Below are 14122 nucleotides of genomic sequence, written 5' to 3' on the forward strand. Positions count from 1 at the left end.
TACCTGCCAAGACCTGATCATTGTCTCCCTTCATTGGCTCAGCTGTCCCAGGGAGGTGGGAATTACGGCTTTTCACAGAGAAGAAGATGACCTTCCTGAGATGAATTGCTCCCTGCCTTAGGCATCATCGATTTTCACTTTCTTATGGATCTCTGTACGAACATACGCCCACCTATAAAAACAAAACAAAGCACAACCGTCCTCTCCCGGAGCCCCCTGCCCCAGCTGGTGTTCCAGTTCTCTGCGCCTCTTCTCAGCACGATCCTCTGCAAGGTTCAGGGTCTGCCATTCCTCTCCTCACATTCTCCACTCAACCCGCCCCGTCGGGGCCTTCCTCCACCTACTCCGCCAAACCTCCCGACGAATGTTGCTAAATCAAATCAGTCATTCTCAGGCCTCCTTTGGCTTGACCTCTAAATGCTGTTTTTTCAAGCATCATTCCCTCTTTGAAAATGTCTTCCATTGGTTTCGGGGACACTATTCTCACTCAGTTGTCCTCGTGCCCTACCAGCTGCTGCTTCTCAATGGCCTTCACTGGCCCTTTCCCATCTTCTAGACCTCTAGACTTTGGAAGGTCGAAAGTTTCAGTCCCCGTCTACATTTTCTTCTCTAATGTATACTGGTATCATTTCCATCTCATACAGTTCCATGGCTTTCAGTAGAATTTGTATTCTAATAACTCTCCGTTCCCAGTCGTCCCCTTTAAGCTCTAACTCCTGTTGCCAACCACCTCCACCTCCATGTGGATGTCTAGGAGTTTCAAACTTGCCATGTCCAAAACTGAACTTCTTTTAATTTTCTGCCAGATCAACTGCTTTGATAATGCTTTTCCCATCTTCAGGATGCTCCAGACAAAACCCCCAGAAATACTCTTAATTCCTTGCTTGTTCTTATGTCTCATACTTGATCCACCAGGAAATCCTGTTGGTTCTACAGAACCCAATCACTTCTCTGTTTCCACTACCATCCCTCCAGTCCAAGCCACCACCATTTTCACCTGCCCAAGAGCAAAGGTCTCTAAGCAGTCTGCACTCCTCCACCCTTGCTCCTCCTGGTCAGCTGGCGGCAGAGCAGCCACCCAGAGCTCAAAGCCCCTCTGTGTCTTCTCGTCTCGCTCAGAGTAAGAGCCAAGGTCTGTGGATGGTCTATACGGTCTGCAATCCATCCCCCATTCCTGCCCACCATCCCTCTGACCTTATTCCTGGCCATCCCCTCAGCTCACTCCCTGTATGCTAGAGTGGCTAGAGTTCAGTAGCACTATTATGGCTCACTGCAGCCTCAAAATCCTGGGCTCGAGTGATCCTCCTGCCTCAGCCTCCTGAGTAGCTGGTACCACAGGTGTGTACCACCATGTCCAGCTGATTTTTTAATTTTTTTGTAGAGACAGAGTCTTACTCTATTGCCCAGGCTGGTCTTGAACTCTTGGCCTCAAGCGATCCTCCCACCTTGGCCTCCCAAAGTGCTGGAATTGCAGGCGTGAGCCACCAACCTGGCTAGTTCTCTTCTGATGTATTTGTCAGCAGCATTTGATATAAATTTCTTCTCTTGATTCTCAGGACTCCAAACTCTATCTCGGTTTTCCTTCTACCTCATTGTGATTCATAACCTCAGTCCATGGACCTCTTTTCTCTATCTATACTCACTCTTATACATTCCTATTCTTTTAGATACCATCTATATGCTGACAACTCCCAAATCGGATGCCTGGCCCTGCAGCCTCTCCTTTTGCCAACTGGCTACTTTTCATCTCCACCTAGATATCTCAGAGGCTTCTCAGACTAAACACATCCAAAGTGAAACATGTACTATTCCTCTAGTGCCTTCCCTGTCCCAATAAATGGTAACTGCACCCTTCCAGGTGCTCATGCCAAAAACTTCAGAGTCAGCCTTAATTACGGTGTCCCTCCCACACACATCCAGTCCATTAGAAACTCCTGCTGGCTCAATCTTCAACATACGTCCAGATCCTAACTGTTTCCTAATCCCTCTAATGCTACTATAAATGTCCAAGCCACCAGTCCCTTCTCTCTTGGATTATTGCAATAGTTACCCGAAGTTCTAGCGTCTGTTTTCCATAGGCCATTCAGAATTATCTCTAACTATTAATATAAACCCCAGCATGTCACATCTCTCCTTAGAGCCCTCTACTAGTCTTTCATTTCACCCAGAATAAAACTCAAAACACCAGCAGTACCTGCCTTCCCTCCCCCCTCCCCCAACCCTCTTACCTTTCTGCCCTCATTTCTTAGCATTTTCTTTCAAACCCGGAGGACTGGTGGAAGGACTAAATGATTTCATAACCTAAAACACTTGTGACACACCCTGGCGTGTGGCAAGAGCTATTAGATGGATAGCTGCTTCTAAGTGCTCACTATCTCCGGCGGGTTAAGTAAAGGCATTATTCAGTCCCCAAATTACGAGATATTTAAAATACAATGCATCCTTTTTTTCTTATCCATCCCACCTACCCATCCATATATAAAAATTCCCAAAACAGTGGTGTGAGTTCTGTTCATTCCTAATCCAGATGGAAATTCTCACCGTCAACCAAGTCACTCAAGCTAGAAACTATAGTGTCATCCTAGATCTCCCTACTTCCCTCATGTTCTGTAACGTCCCACCAATGTCCTGTGAATTCTAGTATGATACTGTCCTGCTTCTTTTGTTCTGTTTCCAAGGCTTTAGTCCAGACTTTCAGCTACTCTTAGTGTATCCTTGTAGTTTCTTAATAATGACCCTGCATAGTTCTTTTATCCTGGAACATCCTGGATAATCCGGCTAGAGTATCTTTCTTAAAATAAAAAATATCTACTGTTTAAACAGCCCTGATGGCTCGCCCTTGCCTTCCAGATAAAATATACATCCCTTTGCTTTGAAGTAAAAGCTCTCCTGAATACTGATATACTTTTGCTTTGGGGAAGTTATTCCTGAGACTGATAGCTATAAAAGACTAAAAAAGGAAAAGTTTGAAAGATTATTCTACATAATATCATAAAACTTCTCTATATTAAAGAAGTTTTAATTAAAGGAGACAGGGAGTCAGGCAAACTCACAAAAGAAGAAATGGTGATTTCCAATGAGCAGATGAAAAAAATGTTTAGTTTCATTAGAAATAAAAGACACTGAGGCCGGGCACAGTGCCTCACGCCTGTGATCATAGCACTCTGGGAGGCTGAGGTGGGAGGATCGCTCCAGGTCAGGAGTTCGAAACCAGCCTGAGCAAGAGCGAGACCACCGTCTCTACTATAAATAGAAAGAAATTAATTGGCCAACTAATATATATAGAAAAAATTAGCCGGGCATGGTGGCGCATGCCTGTAGTCCCAGCTACTCGGGAGGCTGAGGCAGGAGGATTGCTTGAGCTCAGGAGTTTGAGGTTGCTGTGAGCTAGGCTGACGCCATGGCACTCACTGTAGCCTGGGCAACAAAGCGAGACTCTGTCTCAAAAAAAAAAAAAGAGATTGAAATGACAAAATACTATTTCCGCTTATAAAATTGTCAGAAAGGAGATTTTAAGTAATGGAAGGTTCCCCAGAGCTTCAGAAAGGATACTTAGACATTGTTAATAGGGATGTTAATTGGTACAAACTCTCTGAAGGGTAGTTTGTACTCTGTACCAAAACGCCTTAAAACTTTACATACTCTTTGGCTTTGAAAATTATCACAGACATGAGGAAAGATTTTTCATTGCAAAACTGTTTATAATGGTAAAAACATAGACAAATAAACAATAACAACAACCTGGAAATCACCTAAATATTCTAAAAGAGAGGGTTGAGTACATACACTATAGAACTTTTACATATTAGGATGTATGACAGAATGTTATTTAGTCATTCGAATATTTCAGGTACAAAGGTTTGCATAATAAACAAGTTATTAGCTGTCCTCCCCCCCCCCACTCTGGTGCCTTTCCCAATCTTTCCCACAAATTGCTTTTTGAGCCTGTTTCTTCTGCTGCTCACGCATGCTCTGTTCCTGCCATTCTCCCCTCCTCAGAGGCCACTCTTGCCTGCGACCCTGGCCTCACACACGCTAGGTTCCATCTGCCCAGAATGTCCTCACCTTTCTTCTTCACGCGACTAACTTCTGTGCATCCTGCAAAACCCAGATCAGAGGAATCCTTTCCTAACTCCCTCAGATAGACTCGGGGTTTGTTCTCTGTGCCCCCAACGCGATTTTCCCCCAGTTCTGTTTTAATACTTGCACATCTATAATTTGTCTGTCTCCACAATTACTTCCCCAGCCAGACTATGGGCTCTTGAGAGTTAAGACTAGGCTTTTCGTTGTTGTTTTTGTGTCAGTTCCCAGTGTCTAGCAGAGTTCTTCGCATTTAATAAATACTTAAATAAAGCCTGTGATTTAAAGAAGCAAAATTTGAAACAATAGTAAATCATAATCTATAACCACAGCTAGCTGACTACATTGAAGTTCCACCAAACTGCGTGTGCGTGGGGGAGAAAAAGAGAGTGTGTGTGCAGATGTGTGTTTATATAAATAATTTGGAGGGACCATAGTATCAAATTGAAGCAAAGAAACATAACATATATTTCTTACATTCTCAGAAGACAGTCAACACTTCTCAAAGGTGTATGTATTATTTCTTCAGAGATTATACTTTCTTACAGAGTAATGGGAACATCTTGTATAATCTTATATTTTCTTAGATACACAAAAACTCCCTAAATATTATGTTATTAAGTATGAAATGTCCAATTTCCTTAAACACTAAGTTTGACAGTTGATATCTCTAACATTTCACTTTGACACTTCTTGGTTTATTTTTATTCTGAAGGTACATTCTCAGTCTTTCAAATGCATGGTTTGACTTGTGATTATCTTTCACATTTTTTTTTAGAGCAATTTTTGTGGAACCATGGACAAATCAAAAATTTGTGTTATTTTCGAATTATGAGTTCCATTGTTGAACCAATGCAGTACAGACAGCTCAAAATATCAATGAAGTGTTTGGGAAGGACATGGCTCATGAATGCACAGTACATTCATGGTTTAAGAAGTTCCTTTCTGATGATTTTAATCTCAAAAATAAGCCACATGGGTGACCCGAGACCAAGGTGGATAACAATGAGCTGAAAGCCGTAGTGGAAGCGAATCCATCTCAACCCATGCTGGATAGATGGATTTTGCATGAATTAAAGGAGCGTCAGAAAAGATATAATTTTTTTTTTTTTTTTGAGACAGAGTCTCACTTTGTTGCCCAGGCCAGAGTGAGTACCATGGCACCAGCCTAGCTCACAGCAACCTCAATCTCTTGAGCTCAAGCAATCCTCCTGCCTCAGCCTCCCGAGTAGCTGGGACTACAGGCATGCGCCACCATGCCCGGCTAATTTTTTCTATATATAATTTTAGCTGGCCAATTAATTTCTTTCTATTTATAGTAGAGATGGAGTCTTGCTCTTGCTCAGGCTGGTCTCGAACTCCTGACCTTGAGCTATCCGCCTGCCTCGGCCTCCCAGAGTGCTAGGATTACAGGAGTGAGCCACCGCACCCGGCCAAGAAACCATCTTAAAGCTTGCCTTTCCTTGCTATCACAACATAAAAGTAAATCATTTCTACACTGTATTGTTACTTGTGATGAAAAATGGATTCTTTCTGACAATGCAAACATTCGGCACAATGGGTGGACAATGATGAAGTGCTGAAACATAGGCCAAAGCTGAATATTTATAAAAAAAAAAAAAAAAAAAAAACAACTAATGGTGTCTGTTTGGTGGTCTAGCACTGGTCTTACCCACACAGCTTCATGACACCTGGTCAATCTATTCTAGCAGACATCTACTGCAACCAGTTGGAAAAACTGATGAGGATTCTTGTGATTAAGCAGCCAAGATTGGTTGCTAATGGCAACCAATTGCCATAGTTGGTTGAGATTATTGGTTGAGATTGGTTGAGACAGGGCAATCCTTTTGCAAGACAGTCGCTTGACCACATGTCACACAAACAACTTGGCCACTCACACTACAGAAGATGGACTTGGAAAGTCTCGGTCATCCTCCATGTTCACCAGGCCTTGCACCAACTGACTACCACTTCTTCCAGGCTTTGGACCACTTCTTGCAAGGGAAAATAATTGATTCTCAACAAGCTGTGGAAAACACCTCTCCAGGCTTCTTTGCTGCTGCCATAAACAAGCTACCGTTAAGACAACAAAACTGTGTCAGTAGTTTAGGTGCATACTTCAATTAAATTGTACTGCTTCCTGTTTAAGATATAATAAACTACACTTTTGAGTCAAGATTGGACATTTCATATGTAATATTATATAAATCATGTATATATGTTAACAAATATATTTTAATATATGCATTAATTTGTATTTCAATCAAGCTTCAAAAAACACAGGGCCCCCAGTCTCTCTGGTTAGCTCCTGAATCTCTATTTCATAGCAGAGACTCAATACCATCATTGCCAGAATACACAGCTATTTGTGCAGGTCCAAATCTTAAATGTCTTTTGTTGGGACAAACTTGGCTTTGAGTTTGGATCATGTCTCTTATCATCTGTGAGGCTGGGCAAATGACCTTTCTAGACCTCATAGGTGTCGTGTGTGTTTATGGGGAGGAGTCCTAAATGGGATATAAATCACCAATCAATTGAGAAGAAATGTTTCATATTCCTTAATAAGAAGTTTCTGCATATGGAATTCCTCTTTCATTTAGAGACTTTTATGCCTACAACTCACATTTGATCTTCAAATGACCATGTGGGGTAGCAGGACAGTACTATTTTTATGTTAAACTATGTTATAGATGGCAAAAATGAGACCCAGAGAATTTTGGATCTGTGACCCAAGTCACATGGCATGGCTACTAAGTGTTATTCTCAGAGCCCCTGTTGACCACTTTCTGCTGAATTATGCCATGTTGGAGCTTTATTAAAACTCATGGGTGTCTTTCTGACTCCGACTAAAAAAGTATTTTCTTTTTCTTTTCTTTCTTTCTTTTTTTTTTTAATCTTAACTCTATGTCTTGATTCCCCGTACCTGCTTTCCTCTGTTTGCTCAAATAAGCCAAAGACCTTGAAGGACACAAGATGAAGGCTTTAATTTGTCACCATACTAACTCATGTGAAATGTAGATTTGACTTCCTAAAAAGCAATGGATCTACCATTAATGTACTATTACTCAGCCCCTTCTGATGTTTACCTAGGGCTGTATTCCAGAGGCTCAGATATATGTGATAGCACATTGTAAGTGGAAAGTGGTTCTAGCTTTCAAATGTCAAGTGTCACGATCCTCAGAATACCATCTGTCTACAATGTTGGTACTTAGCTTCTAGGCGTTTTCTCCTCCTCTACCTCCATATAACTGGAAAAGAAGCTCAAGATTCTTCTTATTCATAAGAGAAAGTTTTATTAGAGTATAATTGGCCTTCAGGTAGGATTCGTAGTCTAAAAGCCTTAGACCTTGCTTTCTATACTGTTTCCTAACTGACATTTAAAAAGTCTCTCCACAGCTTCCAGATAAAATTGAGAGGGGTAATAAATCTCTAAAGAGAACTGGGCCCACTCCCAAATAAATGTCTTAACCAATATAAATAAAGTTCAAAACAATTTTAAAGCTAATCAACTAAAAGGGCAGGAGTTTCAGCTGCACAAAACAAATCAATAGACTGAAATTCAGATGTTCTTGCTTACGTAGTACTTGGTCCAAGTTCTATTCATATTAAATATAGACTAAACGTCAGGTGGGTGGCATTAAAGACTTTCCACATGAAGACTCCTTCCTTCCTCTCCAACTTTATCTCCTATCTTTTCTCCACATAAATCTTTTTTCAGCTGAATCAGTCTACTCAATCTGAAATAAAATCCCTGATTTATTTCTGTCTCTTCCCAAAAGCATTATTGGATTTCCCTTGACTTTTGAAATTACCTCATCCTCTGATCATTTCTTAACACTTACTATCTATAGCAATCATATCATACATATAATACTTGTGTAATACTTACATAATACATATCATGCTATATTGTACAATTATTTATCTTTTATGCATGTGCCCTATTTCCCAGTAGCTATATTATTAACATCTTGAAGTCAAGGATGATGTCATATGCTTGCTTATATCCACACTGTATATTCTATGAATATAGGCATGAAATGAATGATGGTTATTGAGGATTTGAGAAAATCACCAGAAATGGAAAAAATCACTATAAATGAGCATTTTTAAAAATAAGTACTTATAAAACGGATTATTTTTCTCCTTTTCCAGTCATTTTTGGCTTTTTGAAACTAATAGTCTATAATAGTATATAAAGCAGGCAAATTTTGATGAACACACCGGCCTTTAGGTAAGAACTTATTGATACCTTATTGCTCAAAATTATTCCAGATGTTTTCTACTCTCATATTTACAAATATATCTCAATGTTTTACAAAATTTTAGTAAGGTTTTAGATTATTATTAAATTGAAATCTTTTGTATAAAATTGTAATTATAAAGGAAGTATATGCTTGCAGTAAATAGCATACAAACATTGCAGAATTAAGCAAAGTGAAAAATAAGAGTCCTTTGTTCTCCATTCCTGTGCCCCAGAAGTAATTACTGTAAACTGCTCCTTATTTGTCCTTCCAGAACTCTTAGCGCACGTTTTTGCAAAGACATGAGTATATTGTGATATTGTATTATACATCCTACTTGACAAGGTTCTTTTTATAATATAGCATGTTTTCATATCAGTATGTGTCAATCTGCCTCATTTTTATTGTAACATAATATTTGATACCTATAAAATTATGTAACAAATCTGTAGTAATTAATACATTATATATATGGTGGATGAGCCTATATTGACATAATGAAGCTATGGATTGTTGACATCAGTCTTTATTAAGTTGAAGTTATTATTTAGATAATTGTAGACTCAAATGCTGTTGTAAGAAATAATACAGCAAGACTCCCTTGTACACTTTGCCCAGTTATCTTCATGGCAACATTTTATAAAGATACAGTATAATATCATAACCATAATATTGACATTGACACAATCCACTATTCTTATTCAGATTTCCCCAGAGTTGCTTGTATTTATTTGTCCCTGTTTGCAGGTGTGTGTGTGTGTGTGTGTGTGTGTTACATTCCATATAATTTTGTCACCTGTGTAGATTCATGTATCCACTAATGTATCCACTACCACGGGCACAATATTAAACAGTTCCAACACCACAAAGATTTCTTGTGTTGCCCTTTTATCAACACCCTTCCTTAACCCCTGGCAACCACTGATTCGCCCTTCATTTCTAAAATGTTGTTATTTCAAAAAATGTCATGCAGGTGGCCATCGGAATGGTCCTCGTGGAACTGGGGCCAACAGCTGGGCGCGGCTGCTGGAGCTCAGCTTCGTGTTTGGGTGCAGTGTACTTAGGATCCTCCTCCAGGACTTCTCCTCCTTCACGTCCAGGCTGCTGCAGAAGGACAGAGCAGGACTTGCAGAGGAGAACAGAGATCCAGGGTATGAAGTAAGAGCTCTTCACAGTCAACATGATGGATGTGTTCGCCAGATACACCAGGCTGGGAAGAAAGATCAACAAGACGACGGATAAACTCATAACTCATGTGAAAGCATGAACAGCTCAATTAGCAAAGATAAAATGGGTTATAAATGTTGCTTTCTACACATTGCAAGCTGCCCTGCTGATCTCACTCACTTGGAGGCATTATTTTGCCCCTGTGGCTGTTATGCCAAGTAAACAGGTAACCCCACTGGACCTCCTGGTAGCCTTTCCTATTACAGTGGTAGTGGTGTTGGAATTACTTGTTGAATTTTAGTCTGTAGCAAAGTTGTGGCTATCATGAGCTGAAAAGGAGGATGCATACAGCCATGAGACTTTTTTTAATGGATTTCTTTTATGAGGTTAAAAACATGATTTACACTGTTATGTTTTGTTTCCAAGAAACAAAAATGCACAGGTTAGGTTTTTTGTTAAATGTGTGTGTTCTTGGACTTCATGTGAGATTCTTATAAGAATTATGATTTTCTACACTTGTCATTGAGCCAGAAAGGCCAATTTATGACACGAGTGTACCAACCGACATCATCCCAGATCTATAAGAAATGCGAAACATTAGGGGAATCTATGTGCTGTCACTTGTGATTTACACTCTTGGCATATTTTGGGCATATTGCCAACTGGAAAGTTAAAATTTTCTAACAACTTAAGTACTTTAGAGACTTAGTGCTATTTCAGTCAAGTTTAGACAGTAACTTAATGGGATTTTTTTGAGACAGAGTCTCGCTTTGTTGCCCAAGCTAGAGTAAGTGCCGTGGCATCAGCCTAGCTCACAGCAACCTCAAACTCCTAGGCTCAAGCAATCCTTCTGCCTCAGCCTCCCAAGTAGCTGGGACTACAGGCATGCGCCGCCATGCCTGGTGAATTTTTTCTATATATATTAGTTGGCCAATTAATTTCTTTCTATTTATAGTAGAGACGGGGTCTTGCTCTTGCTCAGGCTGGTTTCAAACGCCTGACCTCAAGCAATCCTCCCACCTCAGCCTCCCAGAGTGCTAGGATTACAGGCATGAACCACTGCACCCAGCCTAGACTACAGGCATTCACCACTATGCCTGGCTAAATTAAACTTAATTTTAACACCACTACTAGAATTTACAAATTTGTCTTTTAGTCCTGTGCAACACAGCAAAAAGAATAACACTAATGCCCATCGACATTTTCTGTGCTTTTTCTTCCTCTGTTTAAAATACCATTTGTTGAACAAATGTTTGTATGGTTTTATCTACTTATTTGAGGCTGTTAATTTTTTAACAGTGTTTTGTAAATGTATTCATGAGACCATATGCATTGTTTTGTGCTTGAATTGTGTTTTGTATTTAAAGTATTGAAAATGAAGTATATTTTATAAACATTTAATATTGATGTTCTGTAGAATGAAGCAAAGTTTAAAAACAAACTAGGAAGCCTGATTAAATTAATCTGAACTGATACCTCTTTGATCCATAAAGTATAATTCTGCTAAATCTATTTTTAAAAATACTTTTTTTCCTAATTAAAATTTTTTGCAGGTGCTTGCATGACTTCCTTTCTAACAGCCACGTATTTGCTATGAAGAATCTATAATTGACAAATGGCATAGAAGCTTTGGCCATTAACCACACTATAATAAAGCTAAATTCCATCACTGCTATTTGCAAGATCTTGTGTGTATTATTGTGTTCTCTAATAATCTAATAAGCAGCTTATTATGATGTCAGCTAATGGTACTGTGAAAAGACAAAGTGCTGTGGTCCTTTAGTTTGTTGCCATTCTGAAGACCACCAGAGAGGGTTTCAGTGTCCACTTATTCAAACCTACAAGACTCTGCAGGCTCAGCCAGCACCAGGTTCTGTTAGTTTTCAGAACTAACGGAGGCCGGGCGCGGTGGCTCACGCCTGTAATCCTAGCTCTCTGGGAGGCCGAGGCGGGCGGATTGCTCGAGGTCAGGAGTTCGAAACCAGCCTGAGCAAGAGCGAGACCCCGTCTCTACTATAAATAGAAAGAAATTAATTGGCCAACTAATATATATAGAAAAAAATTAGCCAGGCATGGTGGCACATGCCTGTAGTCCCAGCTACTCGGGAGGCTGAGGCAGGAGGATCGCTTGAGCCCAGGAGTTTGAGGTTGCTGTGAGCTAGGCTGATGCCACGGCACTCACTCTAGCCTGGGCAACAAAGCGAGACTCTGTCTCAAAAAAAAAAAAAAAAAAAGAACTAACAGAGAACAGGAAACATGGCAGGAGCATCTTGGACCTGGACACCGTCTCCCAGCTCTCATTGGAGCACAGGGTACGAACTGGCCACAAAGGATGGGTAGCCAAACCAAGGAGGAGATCAGAGCAGCACAAGGAAGCTGAAGGGTGGAGGGTCCCTTAAATGAAATGCAGCACTTGGAGGACACCTGTCTAACTCCCATATTTAGTGAGCTGCAGGCATAAATGACAGCTAGACAACAAACAGTTGGGCAGCCAGCTACAGCACACACAGGGACATCTTATGGGTCACTAATCAGTATAAATGATCCCTGGCAAGACCCTAAGGATGTATTCTTTCAGTCGATACCGTAAGAATTTTGACAAATTTCACTATAGCTAGAGGAAAAGATTTGTAATTCATAGCTGTTAACTCTTTCCACATACAGAAGATTATGTAGGGAAAATTTAAATGTCTTTGTGGCTTTCTGAATATTTATTTATTTATAAATGGATAATAAACATGGTACTGAGTTCAAAATATTAATATACAGAAAGAGATACAGTAAACAGTGCATCCTCTACTATCTTGTCACCCCATTTCTCAAAGTTTTTTACTATTATCAGTTTTTCATGATTCTTCCAATGATATTCTGCATTCATGAATACTGACATGTGATTTTAAAGTAAATTTAAATTATAAAAGTAAAATCTTTAAAAAAGTGACAAAAATGGACTTATAGGCTATGTGACCTTTTGAGATCGGCTCTTTTCATTCAGCAAAACTCCCAGGAGATTCATCTAAGTTGTGGCAAGCCTCAGTGGTTCATTCCTTTCTATCATGCAGTAGTATAAATTAGAGGTTTTTTTTTTTTAAAGAGAAAGGGCCTCACTGTGTTGCCCAGGCCGGAGTGCAGTCGCTGCTCACACACCTGATCCCATCACTGCTCAGCACGAAAGTTTCCTGCTCCACTTCCAACCTGGGCCCCTTCCCCCACCTTAGGCAACCTGGTGGTCCCTGCTCCCACGAGGTCACCACGTGGATGCTGAACTTAGCAGGGACACCAGTGCATTCCACACCGCAGCTTATTTTATTTATTTATTTATTTTTTGAGACAGAGTCTCACTTTGTTGCCCAGGCTAGAGTGAGTGCCATGGCGTCAGCCTAGCTCACAGCAACCTCAAACTCCTGGGCTCAAGCAATCCTCCTGCCTCAGCCTCCTGAGCAGCTGGGACTACAGGCATGTGCCACCATGCCCGGCTAATTTTTTCTATATATTTTTAGTTGGCCAATTAATTTCTTTCTATTTACAGTAGAGACGGGGTCTCGCTCTTGCTCGGGCTGGATTCGAACTCCTGACCTCCAGCAATCCACCCGCCTTGGCCTCCCAGAGTGCTAGGATTACAGGCGTGAGTCACGGGCCAGGCCCACGCCGCAGCTTAGACTCCTGGGCTCAAGCCATCCTCCCAGGTCGGCCTCAAGTAGCTGGGACTGCTGGGGGCACTGGGCTCGATTAGAATCTCGCCACCAGACTCCACAGCTTGTTCTCCGACAACACATTTCAGGAAACCACATATAAATGACTCTAACAGTCAAGGATGGCGTTGAAATTAATACAGGTCTAGCTTTGTGCTCAGGAGTGTAATGGTAAGTTCACGAAGTCTTTCCAAAAGGCAATGTATTTAGAAAACAGCACTGCATTTCTATATATTTAATAATTTGGCCAACATGATTTGCTTTGCCCTCCGGAAAAACGACAGCAGTCTTGGATTGAACGAAACCTCCAGAAGAGGCTTCTGACCTTCTTCTCTACTAAGATAATTTCTATTTCCTCCACGGTGGCGTGTCTACAGCAAGAAGAGCCAAAGTAAAAGCCAGCTACCTGAGGAGGTCAAAAAGTGCCATGGGGCGGGCTTGCTTCTGTGTTTGGAACAGCTTCCTTTGGAAGCACAAAGACTATTTTGGTGTATTAAGATAATATTGCAGCTAGGAAAGTAAGGGAAAAGGAATAGCCAGGAAAACTGCAAATTTAGGACACGTTGAACCTCACAATTGCTGCAACAGCTATATAAAGAGCTTCAGAAAATGTGAGTAGTACTCTGTCAAAAACCACTTTTCTAAAAGAGGAAACTGGAACATAAAACAACTGCACACACATATATAAGCATTCTGTCACATGACAGAGTTTCTTTCCCTCAAGGTGTTAGTTCTTGGCAAGATCATGGCGAGAGCGTAAGAAGAAGAAATAGAGTGAGGCAAAGGTTTGTAGGCGACAAAATGTGCATTTGACCCTTTAGGTTTTTTATCTATTAAAATATGATCTAAGGTCTGTAAATAGGAGCAGAATATTCATAGGCGACTAGGAAAATTTGAATAGCAAATTTCATTGGTTTCCAGATGGTACAAAAATACGAC

At 40.6% G+C, this 14122-nt stretch overlaps 1 pseudogene; it reads left to right on the forward strand.

The window, feature by feature from the left end:
• The first annotated feature begins 2527 nt into the window (after nucleotides 1-2527).
• On the forward strand, nucleotides 2528-9824 carry LOC105879474 (guided entry of tail-anchored proteins factor 1 pseudogene; annotated as a pseudogene).
• The last annotated feature ends 4298 nt before the right edge of the window (nucleotides 9825-14122 follow it).

Source organism: Microcebus murinus, chromosome 27 (assembly GCF_040939455.1).
Source record: "Microcebus murinus isolate Inina chromosome 27, M.murinus_Inina_mat1.0, whole genome shotgun sequence".
Classification (NCBI taxonomy): Eukaryota; Metazoa; Chordata; class Mammalia; order Primates; family Cheirogaleidae; genus Microcebus; species Microcebus murinus.